Consider the following 19138-nt stretch of genomic DNA (forward strand, 5'->3'; position numbering starts at 1 on the left):
CCGCTCAAACTTTACAAAGAGTGAAATTTCCCGTCGCCCGAGGGGCCGGCGACACCGCACGGCCGGGGGGCTCGCAGCCGGGGGCCCCGGTGCGGGCGAACTTTCGCCGGCCGGTGGGCACTTGGGGGCGGGTGGCGGGGGCGGCGAGCGTCGCCCTGTGCCTCGGCGGGCGCCTGCGTTTCGGGTTTGACGTTTGTGAGAGCTCCGGCCGCCTCCGCCGCCGAGCCGTCGACTCGTGTGTTTTGTAATCAAAGTGTGAGGCTAATAAAGGGCGGCGCCACAGCCTCTTGACTCCGGCGTGGGAGGGATTCGCAGGCATTTAAACAAAGAAACTAGTTGGGGTTGGGCTCCCAAAGTCCTTATTTGGGTGTTGTGGCAAAGCTTGCGGTCACCTTTAGGTGAAGCAGGTTACGCGAGCACCGTTTGGTGTTGTATCTTGGCGAGAGTACGCTCACGGCTAATCGCAGATATGGTGACTGTGATTGTAGGAAGTGTCCTTTGATTGACAGCAGGACATTTAAATACAGCCTCCGCTCCCCCCTCCCCAATTTTACAGAAACACTACACGACCAGGCCAGATGTCTTAGTCTCCCTCTACTGGCCCTGGGAGAGAAAACCACTTAGGTTACAGCGTTCTTTGCAGTGTTCAGTGCTCGGTACATTTAGTTTTACTTAATCTTCAAGTAGTTTTATTTAATCAGCTTGCACAATTCTGACAGCAACAGCAGCGGAAAAAAAAAAAACAAAACAAAAATTGCCACTGTGAAAGAGAGACGGCGTCTTAATTTTGTGTATCAGGTAATTTTTCACAGTCTGGTCTATGCTTGGGGAATATTATTAGAACTTTGCTACATGTAATTAAGAATAAATTATCTAAAGTTCTTTTTTATTACTCCAAATAGATTTTCCCCCCTGTATTTTGATTACATGTAAGACTGAAATTTGAACGTACCTAATCTTGCCAGTTCTATTTCTATATCCTCTGTTCCCATAATATATCCTACGAAACCGGAGTAGATTATCCAAAAATCTAGGTTACATATAGAATAAAACCAGAATCTCTGGTGATTATGTAAATACTCTTTTTTTCAAAGAACAGTTTTAGCTGCATAAGAGGCTTGTTCTATGGTGCAATGTAGATATGTTCATAAATTTTAGACTAGATTTTATTTACCTTAATTTAGGTAATTTAACACTGTAACCGTGAAAAACTGCAGGTAGTTTATGGAAAGTTTGGTAATACACTGAAGTATAAATTAGAAAACAGAAGAAGTTTGAAGGGAAAATAAAGAGGTCATATATGAAGGAGGCAGAGTGAGGCCAAAGCAAGTCTGCTTTACTTTGTCACGTAGATTTGTGTGACTTCATACTGGTGCAAGGGCCCGAGGTATGTGGTTTTTTTGACCAGCAGTTCTTGAGAATTTAATGTTGTTCAGATGTCAGAAGTTAGAAAATTTAGTAATAATGCCCTGTCATGCAAAAGCAGTTTCTTCTTATCAAATTTCTTCATGAAGTATGAGTAATTTCAATAACTTCAGAGAAAGTAATACTTATGGTACCATCAAGGTACAGTTTTAATCTCCACACTCATTTTCCGTTGGGGTTTCCAGGGGTGGTCCTTCTGCAGAGGAGGGAGGGGGGAATAGGAGCTCTGCGAGAGAGAATTACCATTACGGCATAATTTCTTGATGGTTTTATTACTTCAAGTACAAGAATTTTTTTAAACTCGAGTCAGTGAATTCTGGTATAAATTTGAGTTTACTCTCTTTCTGGAGTTTTTGACGTCTGGAAGTCTGAAAAGCTTTTGCCCTCATTTAACCTGACAGGGAAGGAGGGGCTCTTCCTTGATGCTTTTCAGCCAGGCAGCAGAGTGAAGGGGACCCGCTGCCTCCAGGTTTGAGGCTGTTGGCTATTGAATTTTCGGTGTTCAGGAATTCCTATCCGTCAGTCTCCCTAAAGGCTCTAAGTGGGAGGGGAGAAGAACACTTGCCAAGGTACAGTGTGTAATTGATACGTTAAGGACAGCGAGCCGAGGAATTAACAGGATTTTCCTGGGAAGGTTCCTTCCAACCTAGACAGGGAGTTCTTCCTCTCTGGGCGCTAGGTGGAAGTAAGACAATGGAGATCTTTCCTGATAATATCCCACCCCCTAATCTCTAGGCTTGAGGTCTTTCCTTTGTACTCCTTTTCTTTTCTTTTCTTTTCTTTTTTTTTTAAGATTTTATTTATTTATTTGACAGAGACACAGCCAGAGAGGGAACACAAGCAGGGGGAGGGGGAGAGGGAGAAGCAGGCTTCCGCTGACCAGGGAGCCCAATGTGGGGCTTGATTCCAGGATCCTGGCATCGTGACCTGAGCCTAAGGCAAATGCTTAATGACTGAGCCACCTGGGCACCCCGATTTCCTTAGTAATCTACTATCATCCTCTACAAAACTGTATCACTGCCTTAATTAAATTGTGTTATAATGCCTTTTGTCTCCACATTTGAATGTTAACATTTGTTTGCTAGTGTTTTTAGTCATATATTCTCTTTGACAAAATTAATATAGAAAAAAATGGGAAGTACAGAAAAGTATTAAGAATATGAAAGTACCCATGTCTTCTAGGACTTACCACTACTTTAACACTTAGGGTAAATGCATACATTTTATGCATTTCCTGCATTTCACTGTTAACCTAACTTCTAAACCATTGTGAGCATTTCTAATATTTCCTTAGAATAAATCACATGAATTAATACATGTAAAACGTTTAGAAGATCTGGCACTTGTAGGTACTCAAGAAGAAATTTCCTTGAATAGAATTATTGGTCTCTGGGCTCAGATATTTCCAGCCTTCTGGTGCCTATTGCCAGATTGTCCTCCGGAAAGGTTATCCTACTTTATACTCTCACCAGTGGTGCCCGCTTCTAGTTCCCTGCATCATCCCCAGTCTAAGATATTATTAAACTCTTCCCCAAAAAAACAATCAAACACTTTGCCAGTCTGCATATAATGAACATTTCCACCAAAAGACATACCCAAAACTATTCACAGCAGTGCTGTTCATATCCTCCCCAAACTAGAGCAACCTAAATGTCATCAGCAGTAGACTGGATAAATTGTGGATCAGTTAATATTCATTAAGAAAAGAATGCGTGACCGATACATGCAGCAGCATGGGCAGATATCACAGATACAAGGTTGGACAAAAAGCTAGGCACAACAGCAAATACTGTTTGAATCTGCTTATACCAAGTTCAAGTACAGATCTAATTGGGTGAGAGAAGTTAGACTGGTCCTTACCTCTGCGGGGTATTTGTCAAGAGGAGGCCCAGGCAAGGGAGCTTCTCAAGTTCAGGAAATGTTCTATATCTTGATCTTGGGTGGTGGTTACATAATGTACGCAGATAGAAAAACTCACGAGGTAGATGTGCATTAGGGATTTTTAAAAACTATTGTAATGGCTGAAGTGTACTTCAAAGTTTAAAAAATTAATAATTTACCAGTTTGGGGGCACCTTGGTGGCTCAGTGGGTTAAGCCTGTGCCTTCCGCTGGGGTCATGATCTCGGGGTCCTGGGATAGAGCCCTACATCGGGCTCTCTGCTCAGCAGGGAGCCTGCTTTCCCCTCTCTCTCTGCCTGCCTCTCTGCCTACTTGTGATCTCTCTCTCTGTCAAATAAATAATTAAAAATAATTATTTAAATTATTATTAAATAATAATTAAATTATTAAATTATTTTAATTATTAAAAAATAATTTAAAAAAATTTTGGTAACTGACATGATATTTTGTGATTTTGTTTCTTGTCCTGTCTTTAATGGGATTGCCTCTTGTGTTTATTGTTAGGTAGGATCTTGGCTCCCGCCCAGAGTTTGCAGTGTATGTGGCGCTGTTCTTGGTGCTAGGAACATAGCCCCGATCCAAACAGTCCTTGCTCTCTTGTAACTTACATTCTAGTGGGGGAAGATAGATAAATGTAGATGACAAAAGAAAAGGAAAATTGAGTTAGGAGGAAAGAAAGGCCTGGGGTTAGTATAAGGCCACTTTCAAATGGCGAGATTATGGAAGGCCTTGACAAGGACACATTTGAACACAAGATATTTTGGATTTTACTCGGGGAAAATGGTGTATTTTGAGTAGAGGAGTAAAGAATTTGACTTAACCTTTTACAAGGTTCACTCTAGCTGCTACTTGGAGATTAGACTGGAGGGAGGCAAAGATGACAGGCTGACCAGGAAGAAGGCTGTTGCAGTCATCCAGGTGAGAGAGAATTTTAAAAGTTGGAGTCAGTTTTGGTAATTTTCAAATGTCATATTAACTTTAATTCCTGAAGCTTGAATGAGTGAAGAGCTTCGTTTATGAGAGTAGAAAAATTTTATCCAGAGTAGTGCATTTGGGTAGCAATTTCTCGGGTATACCCTCTGAGTCCTGGAATTCACGCACTTACTGAATGTTTTCTACCACGTGTGACGCTGTTCTGATTGTGTTAGATGTATTAACTAACTCATCTAGCTCATCTGTTTCTCAACTTTTGTTTCTTAACCTTGTTGGATAAGTGCTGTTATTATTCTTATTTTACAGATGGGATCTGAGGGTTAGAGAGGTCAGTAGCTTGTCCAGGGTCACAAAGCTAGAAGGTCATAGAGCTAGCTGATCTGAAATCAAGTGGGTTTGACTCCAGAGCTCACTCTCTTGACCAGTAAGTAGATGGTATTGGGTTTCTTTGCTCCTTGTCTGTCTTTATCCTGGGGTGTGAGGGGGCATAGGCGGAAGAGATGCCATAGGGTTCTGAAGAGCTACACCTAGAGCCATTGTACCTTTGTTTTTGTTCTTTATTAAATTGTCTTTAGTGTGAATATGTTAAAAATGATCATAACTGCTTTGGGAACAGTTTATAAAATATTTGAGAAGTTCCATAATTTAACTCTGTTTTTATCTTTGTTATAATGGTTTCTTACTGGAGTGTATTTTTATTTTTTAAATTAAGGATAAAAATTATTTTTAAAATTGATTCTGTATACATTTCCCTGTAATGATGAAATTGCTTTTAGTGTTATGACATAAACTTACTAGGTGAACATATATCTTCCGGTAAGAGAACAGAGAACTTCTCAGTTTCTTTTTTACTGACAGTTTATCATAAGAAAACATATGAGCATTCTTTTCCTGTGTGTCACTTATAAAAGTGAATATATATACTCGATCTTGCTATTTGAACAAAATCTGTTTTGATGTGGGAGTCTCATCTTGGGCTGCGTGGAGGCAGTGACAGTTCTCTCATCAAGTTTTTTTTTTTTTTTTTTCCTTAAACTCTAAGTTTGGGGCAGATTTCTGCATGGTATGCTCTCATAGCCTGTATTCTTAGGTGTGAAATTGAGTTTACTGAATATCCAAGGGGAAGAAATGCCTTTATATTTGATGATCTGAAGTGGGGTCTCAAGAAAAATGGAACAGATGTGGAGGAATTTGATTGTTAGGCGGAAACTTGGGTTGGTTTGGGGCTTCAGACTCCACCATAAAGTGTACAGCTTTGGAACAACAGTTGGACAGTGTTGATCCTGCAGCTGCTACCAAGTTTCTGATTCTTTTTGGAAGTGACATTTTATTAACATAGTGCTCGTTTGTTTGCTTTTCCACTAATACTAACACTAATTTTTCCCATTAATTATAGTGTGATTTACTGGTAACCTGGATGATTTTCGCAGGTGTTTGTATTGAAGAATCGTTTTTAGAAACCGAGGGCTCGCTGGAGGGGGTTCATTGCTGTAGGCCTTCACAGGGGACACAGCCGGGAAACTGATAGGCACACACATCTCTATTTGTGTTGTCTACCTGTAGGTTTTAAAACCTCTGAGTTTTTATAATGATAACTTTGATTCTAATCCGATATCACTGGGTTCATTTTAGCTTTCCCCCTTTCCCTGTGACTTTTTTGTCCAGCACTGAGAAATCCAGCTTCCGTTATCCACAGTATAGTTATGTTTTTTCCCATCTTCGTTTATATGTAAAGTGGTTCTAGAATTCCTAACCCATACCCTTGTAATAAATTTACTGACTGAATTACAGTATTTGTCGTTTTTTTGTTCTTAGCTTTATATCTATAATATCTTTAGCCTTATAATAGCTACTGTCTGTCCATAATATCTAGCCTATACTTTCCAGGTACCTATCACATCTTGTCAGCCCCTGTTTTCCACACTTAACTTAGGTTCTGTTCTGTTCTCCCCCAGTTTATCATGTCATGTCATTTATTTGTAATATAGTTGGGTTTGTTACTGTTCGTGTTGCATTTTTGACTCCTCCCACATCCTGGCTGGTTTTAATTATTGGTTTATATTTTGAGTATGTAAAATAAACCAGGGCTCTAAGAAGTTAGAGGTATATGAAAAGGTATACTCAGAAGTGTCACGCCCTCTCCATCTCTCCGGTGCCTTCCATCCCTTTCCCACCCACCTCTCTTTATTTTCTGGCTTATCTCATGTGGAATTTTTGTTTCTTTTTCCATAAATGGGCAGATGAATGTATATTTTCTTATGTGTATTTCCTTAACACAAAGGGTAGCTTATGATAAATGCTCTGCTTTTTTCCCACTTCATAATATACACTGGAATTCGTTCTGTGTCAGCTCACGGGGCTCTTCCTTATTCTTTTGAATAGCTGCACAGCGTTCTATCACGGGGATGTCCCCTGTTTTATTCATTCTCTTACGCCTGGGCATTTTAGATTGCTTATAATATTTTGCAATTACAGATAGTTACAAACAAAGTAGAACTTTGTGTATATGTATTTTCATATTCTTGGAGGTATATTCAGGTTAGATTACTAGAAGTGGGATTACTTGGTCAAAAGGTAAGTGCAGGTGTTTTGTTAAGATCACTAGATTTCCTTTCAGAATGGTTGGACCAGTTTGCATTCCCACCAACAGGTTATGAACATGCATTGTTCCCCACATTTTTGTTATCAGACTGTATTTTCATATTTTTTAGTCTTTGCCAATCCAATTGGTGAAAAATTGTATCTTTAATCTACATTTCTCTAATTACAAATGAGTTTGAACAACATTTCATTTATTGAAAGCCATTTTCTTTCTTTTCTTCTTTTTCTGGGGGAAAATGATCTGTTTATAGCTTTTTCTGACTGTGTCTTTTTTAAAGAGTAGGGCTATTAGGCTTTTGTGACATATAAATATTCTCTCTACATTTGTTGGTTTTCTTTTTTGTTTTGTCTTTGGTGATTTTTTTTTTTTTGCCATGCAAATTAAAAAATATTTATGTAGTCCTATTTATCAGTCTTTTATTGGCTCTGGTTTTTAAGACATGATTAGCAAGCTTTTCTCTGCTCCAAGGTAGAGAAATCCACTTCAGAGGATTTTTATCTGTGTTTTCTTTTAGACCTTGTTTGGTTCTGTTTTTTTGTTTGTTTGTTTGTTTGTTTTACATTTAGATCCCTAATCCATTTGGAAATAATTTATGTATATGGTAAAAAAATAGAGATATAATTTTTTTCTAAATAAGTAAGTTTTTCTGAATAAAATTTCCCAACTGTGCCAGCACTGTTTATTTATTTATTTATTTATATTTTTATTTTTTTAAAGATTTTATTTATTTATTTGACAGAGAGAAATCACAAGTAGAAGGAGAGGCAGGCAGAGAGAGAGAGAGGTAAGCAGGCTCTCCGCTGAGCAGAGAGCCCGATGCGGGACTCGATCCCAGGACTCTGAGATCATGACCTGAGCCGAAGGAAGCGGCTTAACCCACTGAGCCACCCAGGCGCCCCCGCCAGCACTGTTTATTAAAAAGATTATACTTAGGTACACTTAGGTGGTTCAGCTTGTTGAGCTTCCGGACTCTTGGTTTGGCTCAGGTCAGGATCTCAGGGTCCTGGATGGAGGCTGGCTTAGGTCTTGACCTCAGGGTTGTGGGATTGAGCCCTGGGTGTGTCCCTGAGCTCAGCACGGAGTCGGAGTCGGAGTCGGCTTGAGAGTCTCTCCTTCTCCCTTACCCTCTGACCCTCCCCCCACTCTCACGTTTACACCCTCTGTCTGAAGTAACTAAATAATTTTTTTAAAGCTTTTTGATTTTTCAGAGCAAGAAGCAGATTCTTAATTATAGAGAACAATCTGATGGTTACCAGAGGAGAGAGGGGTAGGGATATGGTTGAAAGAGATGATGGGGATTAGGGAGGGCAGTGTCCCTGTGAGCACTAGGTGATGTGTGGAAGTGTTGAATTACTATATTGTATCCCCGAAACAAGTGTAACATTGTATGTTGACTAACTGGAATTAAAATAAAAACTTTTCTAAAAGCTTGTTGGTATTTTATTTGTTTTACATTCAGTTTCTAAATTAACTTAGGGAGAATTGACTTTTTTGTGATGTTGAGTCTTCTATCCAAGAACAGGGATGTTTCTTTATTTAAGTCTACTCATGTGACTTTCAGATATGTTTACATTTTTTCTGTAGATTATTTCTATAGTTTATTCCTATATATTGTTTTCTTTGTTACTATTATAAAGATTTTCTCTACCATTTGCTTGGTTATTGGTTATATATATGCATATTTGACTTTTATTTTTAAGATTTTATTTGAGAAAGAGCAAGAGCGAGAGAGAACATGAGCAGGGGGAGGGATAGCAGAGAGGGAGAAGCAGACTCCCTTGCTGAGCAGGGAGCCTGATGTGGGCTTGATCCCAGGACCCTGGGATCATGACCCAAGCCAAAGGCAGATGTTGAACCAATTAAGCCACCCAGATGCACCAAGATTTGACTTTTGAATGTTACTTTTATTTCCTGCTATTTTACCAAAAGAATTAAAAAAAATTTTTTTTAAGATTTTTATTTATTTATTTGACAGAGAGATAACAAGTAGGCAGAGAGGGGGGAGATGCCGGCTCCCCACTGAGCAGAGATTCCCGACACAGGGCTCGATCCCAGGACCCTGAGATCATGACCTGAGCCGAAGGCAGAGGCTTAACCCAATGAGCCACCCAGGCACCCCTTACCAGAAGAATTTTTAAAGTTCATTGTATCATCAGTTCACTAGAGGTTCCTGTCAAATGCAAATAGAGTTTTTCTGCTTCTTTACCTGTTCACCTCAAAATGAATTTTCTTACCTAATTGCATAGGCTTTTAATCCCTTATAGGGTTAAATGGTGGTGGAGATTGTGGATATCCTTTCTTCATTCTTGATTTTAGTAGAAATGCCTATTTTCTTGTTAAATTAGGTACTAACTTTAGGCATAATTTATCGTATTAAGAAAGTCGCTTTGGGGACGTCTGGGTGGCTCCATCTGTGGCCTTCGACTCAGGTCATGATCCTAGGGTCCTGGGATCTAGTCCCACATCAGTCTCTCTACTCAGCAGGGAGCCTGCTTCTCCCTCTGCCTGCCCCCCCCCCCCCCCGCTTGGGCTCTTTTCTCTCTCTCTGACAAATAAATAAATAAAATGTTTTTTTTTTTTTTTAAAGTCTCTTTTAAATCTTTTAGTGTTTTTATCATGAATGGATGTTGACTTTGTCAAAAGACTTCTTCAGCACCTATGAAGAGAACCATATGCTTTTCCCCCTTACATCTGTTAATATACATATAACATATTTCTAAGTGTTTTATTATTAGCTGCTGTGAAGACAGCCTCATGTAAAAATATTTTTCACTACATGCTTCACCATTGGATACTTAAGTTGTATTCTAGTGATGCTTTGTACCTAAGTTTAAAAATGTTATTTTGTATAGATTTAGAGTCTAGATTCTAGATTTTAAAATGCGACTGCCTGGGAAGCCTGGGTGGCTCAGCATTTAAGCGGCTTCAGTTCACAGGATCAAGCCCCAAGTTGGGCTCTCTCCGTCTGCCACCCCTTCCCTCCCTGTGCCCCACCAACTTGTGCTCTCTCTCTTGAATAAAAGTTTAAATGAATCAAATACCATTGCTTGGTTATTTTTAGTATAAAAAAATTGACAAATAGAACTGACATAGAGGAACAAATAAACACTAAGCAAGTAATATATATATATGGTATATGAATCATATATATATGATATTCCTATATAGGAATCTTTAAAGCATTAATGATCCAGGAATTTCTCTAAAGCAGGATTTTCTAATCTGTGTTTTATGAACCCCTGAGGTTTAAGGTATCCTGGGAGTTCATTTCTTTTAATTTGTCTTATAAAAAGACAAGGATTCTTTTTTTAATGGATAAGCTTGACTGCCTCTGAGTGTATAAACAAGTGTTCATGGGAAAGTTAGTGGAAATCAGTTGAGTGTTATTAAGAATGGGTTAGATTGGGTTGATTTGTCTTTCAGCTGAATGCTGCTAGCTACTATGATGGTTTTGACTTTAATTTTAATTTTATTTTTTTAGAGAAAATTTCAAACATACCGAAGTAGACAGAATAGTATAATGTACTCCCATGTTAACCTTCCCTCCGGTTCAGTGAATATCAGTTCATGAACAGTCTTGTTTCAGCTAACCCTCCTCCTTCCCTTGGATTTAGTTTTTTGTTTTTTGTTTTTTTTAAGATTTAATTTATTTATTTGACAGAGATCACAAGTAGGCAGAGAGGCAGGCAGACAGAGAGAGAGGAGGAAGCAGGCTCCCTGCTGAGCAGAGAGCCCAATGCGGGACTCGATCCCAGGACCCTGAGATCATGACCTGAGCTGAAGGCGGTGGCTTAACCCACTGAGCCACCCAGGTGCCCAGTTTTTTTTTTTTTTTTTTTTAAGATTTTTAATTTTTTAAGAAATCTCTATAGTCAGTGTGGGCGTTGAACTTAAAACCTGAGGTCAAGTGTTGCGTGCTCTGTTCACCAAGCCAACCAGGCGCCCCCACATTTAGTTATTTGAAGCAAATTTGTGACAGTATCCTTATATTTGTGCAAGTTTCAGCAAATATATCTGTAAGGCCTCTTTTAGAAGAAATACCATTATCACAACTAAAAGTAATTGCCAGCTCCTTAATACCATGAAATAGTCATTGTTCAGATTTCCAGTTGTCTCAGGAATGTCGTAAGTTTTTATACTATCTGTTTGAATCAAGATCCAAAAATAGTCCACATGTTGTGATTGGTTCATATGTCTTGTAAGTCTCATAAACTGTAGCAGTAGTTCTTAACTGGATGGGTTTCGTCTCTCCCTGACCCCCAGAAGATGTTTGGCAATGTCTAGAAACATTTTTGGGGTAGGGGGGTGTTGCTAGTAGTTAGTAGTTAGAGGGTGGGGGTCTCATAAACATCCTGCACAGCACAGCCCCTATGAGGAAGGACTGTGTGTCCCTGAGTGCCAGTAGTGTTGGAAGACCCTGAGCTATAGGCTTTCCTCATGTTTCTCACTTTTCCTTTGCAACTTATTTTTGGTAGAAAGTGTTGTTTATCCTACAAAGTTTTCCACTTTCTGGATTTTGCTTATTATATCCCTGCTGCATCTTTTAACATATTCCTCTCTTTCCTGTAAATTGGTAGTTGGAGCTAGAGAAACTTGATCAGATTCAGGTTTTTTTCCTCAAGAACATTTTATAAGTGGGTGGTATAGTTTTCCATCAGGAGGTATAAAATGTTTGCTTGTTTTCTCTTTTTGTCATGTTTTTTCCCAGTGATCGATGCCAGTATGCATTCATTTATTCATGAGTGGTTCCAAAAATGATGATAATTTAATTACATAATTCTTTTTTATTTACGAGCTAGAATACTTCTCTGAAGAGAAGACTTTTCTTTACTTCTTTGGTTATCTAGTGGTACAGTTTGTATAAGAGAGGAAGAATTAAATATTTCCCTTTATCACTAGTTTTGGAATTAATTGACTCATTAGCATTCTTTGTTCATTATTCATTAAAGAAAAACCTTAATGAATAATATTTATTTGTAAGCAATATAGACAGGTAAACGGATGAATAAAAAAAGGGTTCATGTCTCCTTTGACCACATACCCAGTAATTTAAAACAATAAAACAAAAAAAAAAATCTAGTGAGAAATTCAAGCAATATAGAAAGATTAAAAAAAGAAGAAGTGAACATCTCTTGTCTACTTCCTACCATCCTTTTTTCCAGTGGTAAACTCCATTAACAGTGTTGAGTTTCCATCCCAGAAGGAGGGCTCACATCATGTACACATGATTCTGTTCTGCTCTTTTTCATTCATTAAACTATCCTGGAGGCTGAGGAGAGTTTTTGTATCAGCATATACAGCTCATTTCTTTGTAGTGGCTGTGCAGAATTCCATTCTGTGGATTTACCATAATTGACCTGGTTATCTGTTGATGGATTCCTTATCTGGTTTCTCCCTCTTTCTTTTTCTCGTGGTATTAAACAGTGCTGCGGTGTAACATATTTTTGTGTCTTTATCTTTATTCTTGACAGGCTTTTGTGTATCCTTAAGGTAGGTTTCTAGTGTTATACATTTTGAAAAATTGTTTTTATCTGTACTCCTATTTTGTTTTACTTTTTAAAAAGATTTTATTTATTTATTAGAGAGAGTGAGAGAGAGCACAAGTGGGGTGAAGGGCAGAGGGAGAAGCAGACTCCCTGCTGAGCAGGGAGCACGATGCAGGACTGAATCCTGGGACTCTGGGATCAAAATGCTTAACTGACTGGCAGACGCTTAACCCACTGAGCCATCCAGGCACCCTGTACTCATATTGTCAAGTTTATGTTCTAAAGGGACACAAGGAACAGTGATATTGAAGTATAGGTTTGGTGAGCTTAACCATACTAACTATGCAAATTTAAGATGCTGATTTACCAGGGCAGTAAATTGCATTCATCAGCTAGTTCTAATACATCAAAAGTCAGTGTTAGAGAACGTACAATGACATATCTGATTTGTATTTTATTATGGGGAGGCGGAATAAAACACTTCCAGAATATTTTGTGAAGAAGTGCAAGACTTTTCTTCCGTAATTTAGAAGTAGAGTTTTCCTTGAGCACAAAACACAGGAATTTCAAACATCAGTTAGTAATCATAGCAGTCTGGCATCATGTGCAGTAAATTACGACATTGTTCAAGCTGGAGATACCATTGTAGATAATTTGGTGTGTGTTTTTTTTTTTTTTTTAATGTGCAAAAGCTGTTTTTAGATAAGCGGTCACTGTTTGACAAAGAAATTGGAATGATGTCCACTGTGGTCCTTTTGATTTATATAGTGTCTTATGGATACTGTAGTATTAATATATATGAAAAGGAAAAGTAAATGGTCCTGGGGATCTGCCTGGAGGTCCTGGAGATATTCGCACTGCTCAGCAACTCCATAGACTGTTACACACGCAGACACACACACACACACACACACACACACACACACACACACACACACGAACTAAAGTCAGAAGAATGTATCAGTTTGGCTAGCATCCTAACTGATTTACTGAGTGACAAAAAGTGGGACACAAGGCACCCTGGAAGCAGAGGCTTTCTGGCCAGTTCCCATCAGTGACGTCAGAGACTTTCTCTGGTGACCACATTGGAGCCTTCTCCCCTGGAGACTGCTTTGTAGGGTCATGGGTTTTTCTTCTTCTCTGTGACCTCCCGCAGAGCTTCACCTATCACACACACGATACTGTAGGCATGTGGTCAGTCCTTTTTACTTTATTGCTTTTTGAAGTAATCTTGGGGTATAAATAGTTTTATCTGCAGATTAGAGGAATTTGAGTCTTTTTACTTAATTTAACTTGTCACGGGTCTGAGTCATATTTCTCTCTTAACATTCTTCCTATTTCAGTACTTTTTTAAAGCTCATTTTCAGTGAGTGTTGTTTCCTTGAATCACCTTCTTTCTCTTTTTTTCTTTTTTCCTTTTTTTTTTGCTAGCCTGTCCTTATTTTCTGTAAATCAAAGGAGCAGATCCCATGGTTACTGGAGAGCAGAGTCCTTTTTGTTTGATTCTGGTTAATTCTTTCCTCAAACCTGCTTCTCCAACCGTCCAAATGCCAAGTAGTCAGTGCTGGACTCTGTTCCGTAATTTTCTTCTTCTTGCTTCTCTGTGGGCATCCAGCCTGTGGTAGGAGAGATCAGATCCTCTGATGTGAAGTTTTTTTCTCCGTGTCCTCATTCCTTGAATCCCTGTTAGAATTGGGGCGTTTAGGTGGCTCAGTTGTTATGCATCTGCCTTTGGCTCAGGTCATGATCCCAGAGTCCTGGGATCAAGCCCCGAGTCAGGGCTCCCGGCTCACTGGGGAGCCTGCTTCTCTCTCCGCCCCTCCCTCCTGCTCTGCTATCTCTCTCTGTATCTCTCTCAAATAAAATAAAATAAAATAAAATAAAATAAAATAAGAGAATTGATTACCCAGGGTTTTTTGTATACCTCTTTCTCTTGGAATCAACCTTGTTTGGGCTGCCCCTCTCCTTGGGAGCGGTACCTACCCAGGGAACTTACTCATTCACTTCCTGCCAGTTGCAGAGTGCTGGTTTTCAGCCTTACTGTTGGCCCCAGGCCTGCTGCATGGATCGTTCACCTGCTCCAGTGCTCAGGGAAATTCATCTCTTTCTTTGGACAGAGCAGAAGAAGACTGTGACACAGATCTGAGAACTTTTAGATCATGTGGTGTTAGGATATGGCTGACCATCTCTAGCTCTTCTCCACCACATCAATGACTTTTTGGTTTCCTGACCACCATCACGGTTTCTAAGCTATCTCTATTATGTAGTATTTATTTAACATTTTTCTTTAAATCAGCTTTAAATGGATTTGGCTTTTTCAGTTTAACTTTGTCCTAAACAGAGGTTATCTGTTAAATCACATTTGTGATGCTCACTATATATTTTAATATTTGTGAGAAAAGACACATTTATTGTGATAAAGGCTTTATCATATAAAATGTGTACATGTGAGATTGTCAGAAGGGTGGTGGTGATTGATGGAAGGATAGTTAACAGACACAGGGAAAGAATATACATTTCCTTAAGGGAAGTAAGGGATGGAACTTAACCAAATGAGAATGGCTTTAGGCAGCAAGAGGCCCAGCGGCAGGACAGATTGTCCTGGCCTTCAGTTCTCATAAGTGTGTCCTGTTGCCAGTCTGATGCCATCTGGGAGCTGGAGTCCATCAGGTCCAGCTGTCCTTCTGGTGATGGAGCTGGGGTTCTTGGGGTGCCTCCTTGTTTCAGGGTGACTTTGTCTGCCCCGCAAGTCTGAGGAACTGCTCTCAACCGTAGCATGTTCCTCAGTACTTCTAGCAAGATGGGGTGACTTGAAGATCAGCTTCTCAGATGTGCCTTTAAGATGTACCTTCTCAGATGTACCTTAAAGCAGGCTTTAAGCCTGCTTGACTCTTCTTCCTCAGAAACGCGTAACTCTACACCTTGGTAGACCTGGAGCTAGAGCCATAAAAAGTAACTACAAGGTGTATACACACCCAGTGGAAGGAGGGGATCCTTAAATGAGGAGACGTAGCATATCTGTTTTGTCAGAATGCGTGTATTCTTGAAATAAATGACATTATTTTCTTTTTAGTACTTTCCATGATCATTGTTCTTGAAGAGTCAGTGCTACACATCTTGCATTCAGCCGTTCATATGTGAGACACAGTTGCCAAAGTTTGCTGTAGTATGGAGCGGTCTATTTTCAGATGTAGGAAATTTCTGGAAATGTAGCTTCAGGAAGAAAAGGAAACCGCCAAATCATTGGGAATTATCTTTAGGTATGTTCTAACCCTTGAATCGTCGGTTCAAGGACATGGCTTCAGTAATTACATCCCTGTCCCTGTATCATTTTTTTCTCATTACAAATAGTATATAACCTTCATTAAAAAAAAAAAAAAAAAGAGAGAAGGAAACATCCTTGTCCTGACATCCCCCCTTCATCTGCAGCCCCATTTCTTGACTGCCTTTATAGCAAAATTCATCAAAAGAAGTGTCCAGGGGCGCCTGGGTGGCTCAGTGGGTTAAAGCCTCTGCCTTCAGCTCAGGTCATGATCCCAGGGTCCTGGGATCGAGCCCTGCATCGGGCTCTCTGCTCAGCAGGGAGCCTGCTTCCTCCTTTCTCTCTGCATGCTTCTCTGTGATCTCTCTCTGTCAAATAAATAAATAAAATCTAAAAAAAAAAAAAAAAAGAAGTGTCCATGTTTACTGTCACCAGTTTTGTTTTTGTTCTTCTCTCTCTCTCTCTCTTTTTAAAGACTTTATTTAGTTCTTTTTTTTAAGATTTTATTTATTTATTTGACAGAGAGAAATCACAAGTAGACAGAGAGGCAGGCAGAGAGAGAGAGAGAGGGAAGCAGGCTCCCCACTGAGCAGAGAGCCCGATGTGGGACTCGATCCCAGGACCCTGAGATCATGACCTGAGCCGAAGGCAGTGGCTTAACCCACTGAGCCACCCAGGCGCCCTATTTAGTTATTTGATAGAGAAAGTGAAAGAGGGAACACAAGCAGGGGGAATGGGAGAGGGAGAAGCAGGCCCCCCGCTGAGCAGGGAGCCTGATGCGGGATTGGATCTCAGGACCCTGGGATCATGACCTGAGCTGAAGGCAGGCACTTAATGACTGGGCCACCCCGGCGCCTCTCTCTCTCTCCCCCTCTCCGTCCCTCTTTTCTCTAGTTAAGGTCCTATTCTCTCCGAATCCTGTTGCACTTTGATCTTTACTACTCGGCTGCGGTAGCAGTCTTATCAGAGTGACCAGTGAGCTTCCCCTTATGTGGCTTCTAGGGAAGCCCTGTGCTGGGGTTTCTCCGGGTTCACTACTCCTCAGTCCTCACTGAGGTCCCTTCTTATCTCCCTGCTCTTTTAACACTGGAGGACCCCAGGGGTTAGTCCTCAGTAGTTCTCTTTTTCAAGTGTTTATCTGATCCCCTGACTTCAACTTTCATCTCTATGTAGATGATTCCTAATTGTTATCCCCTTCAGGGCCCTCTCCCCTGGGCTCTAGTCTTGAATGTGTAGTTGCCAACTTTCACATCTTGCCTCAGACAAGCAGTAGTCATCATGTCCCCTGGTGTGACCGCAGTGGAAGCCAGGGTTCCTTCCTGGTCAGCTGTCCTCCTCCTCCTGCCGTCTTCCCTGCCTGTCTTTTTTTTTTAATGAATTAATTTATTTATTTGACAGAGAGAGATCGATCAATTGATCACAGGTAGGCAGAGAGGCAGGCACAGAGAGAGAGGGAAGGAAGCAGGCCCCCCGCTGAGCAGAGAGCCTGATGCCGGACTTGATCCCAGGACCCTGGGATCATGACCTGAGCCGAAGGCAGAGGCTTTAACCCACTGAGCCACCCAGGTACCCCTTCCCTGCCTGTCTTAATGGCAGCTCCTTCAAGATGTTCAGGCCAGGATGTTTGGTGATTTCTTTTCTTATAATCTGCATTAAATTCTTCAGCAGAATCTTTGGTTTACTGTCGAAATCTCATCCCTTCACATCGCTCCCCTTAACGTAAAGTGAGGTTCTTGCCATAGCTTTCTAACTGGTCCCTCTTCTGCTAGCACAGGAACCAGAGCGACACTTGAAAAATGTAAGTTAGGTCTGGTGGCTCTTCTGTTGGAAACCCTCCAGAGAATCCCAGTGGGAGCCTCCCTGGGGCGTGTGGGCGCCTGTCCCCGCCCTGCTCCCTTGCTGTCCCCGCCGGCTCCTGCGGGGGCCTCGTGCGTGCATTTGCTTTTACTTCCACTTAGAGAATCTTTCCTCAGCTACCCAGGGCCTGGTCCCACACTTGCCCTAGGTTTTCTCCTCCTTGTCATCTTCTCAGCGAGGCCTTCCCCGGCTACTCGAGTGGAAAATAGAAAATCCCTTACGTCTGGCACACTTCTTCCTCCATGGCACTTGTTATTACCAGACATATATTGTGTGGCTCTCTGTTCATTTTTCTCTCTCTCCCCAACAAAATGTAAGCTTTGGGAGTGTAGACATTTGATTTTTTGGTTTTGTCCTGATTATATTTCAGGTGTCCTGATGTTGAAGGACAGAAGGAAAGAAGATGGTGTTAAGTGTGTCTTTTAGCCGCGTACAGTGTTATGGCTGCTGAACTGATAAGCCAGTGTAACTGTGGCCTGCCTCTCCACCTGCTCCTAGTTCTTTTCCTGCTCTCACCTCCTGGGTTGAACATTGCCCTCTAGGGGTCTCTTTGCGACCTAATCTCTTCTGCCCAATTCTGGCTTCGCTTCTTCTCTTTTCTCAGAGCCACCCCTCTCCACAGCCCTGTCTATATGTTCCCTCTTTTTCCCCCTCGCTACACACAAACACACACACACGCACACATGCACACACTCACACACACACACACACACACACACACACACACACACAAATGTAATTTAGTGTACCACTTTCCTCTTAAGCATAAGTCTCTGGAAATTCCCTAGTCATCACCATGATTTCTAACTTCATTTAAAAATAGTTCCTGAAGTGCTACTTTTCTCTGTGGAACTTTGCTTAAGATAGCGAAGATATTTTAATCCCTTTGTCTAAAAGATTGCCCTCTTTCCATCTGCTCCACGTTCCATTCTTCTGCATGGTGGCCCAGACTCCTGAGACATTCATGGTAGCTCAGCGCAGTGCTGAGACTGCCCTCAGTGGTGGAACAGAATTTGTCTTGAAGATTCATCAATTTTATGTATGTCTCTGGAACTGACATACAATATATTGCTAGGGATGATTATCTTTCCCTCTGGAGAATGCCCGAGGTCCAGTGATGGTTCTTCCCTCCTACACAAATCAGTTGCACATTTCTTCATCAAGTTGCATAAGTTTTCTTTCATTTTTGTTTGGGAAATAAGTGTTAAATATTACTTACTAATTAATATTACTTGTTAGTATTATTTAATCTATACCTATTTATCTCTGGTAACCTTATTACATGTGTTTTATGTATATACATGCTGAGTGTTTATCCCAGAGACAGTGGAGGATTAATATGGAGAAGGGTGAAGAACGCAATGAGCAGTGAGTATTTTTTTTTTTTTTTTCACAATGAGTATGAAGATGAGCATATGTGGGGGCTCCTGGGTGGCTCAGTGGGTTAAAGCCCCTGCCTTCGGCTCAGGTCATGATCCCAGGGTCCTGGGATCAAGCCCTGCATCGGGCTTTCTGACCAGCAGGGAGCCTGTGTGATCTCTGTCTGTCAAATAAATAAATAAAATCTTCAAATTAAAAAAAAAAGATGAGCATCTGTGTGTATACAAAGAATGAACAGGTTAAGCGGGGATGCATAGTAGTTTGGCTAGACTGGAATTTTACGGGTGTAGCAG

The 19138-nt window shown here is 40.7% G+C and overlaps 1 protein-coding gene across 1 annotated transcript in view; it reads left to right on the plus strand.

Annotated features, from left to right (window-relative positions):
- KDM7A (lysine demethylase 7A) overlaps nucleotides 1-19138 on the plus strand; it is an 84742-nt gene that overhangs the window by 688 nt on the left and 64916 nt on the right. The gene's annotated exons all lie outside the window — the stretch shown is intronic.

This window comes from Mustela nigripes, chromosome 4 (genome assembly GCF_022355385.1).
Source record: "Mustela nigripes isolate SB6536 chromosome 4, MUSNIG.SB6536, whole genome shotgun sequence".
NCBI classification, from domain to species: domain Eukaryota; kingdom Metazoa; phylum Chordata; class Mammalia; order Carnivora; family Mustelidae; genus Mustela; species Mustela nigripes.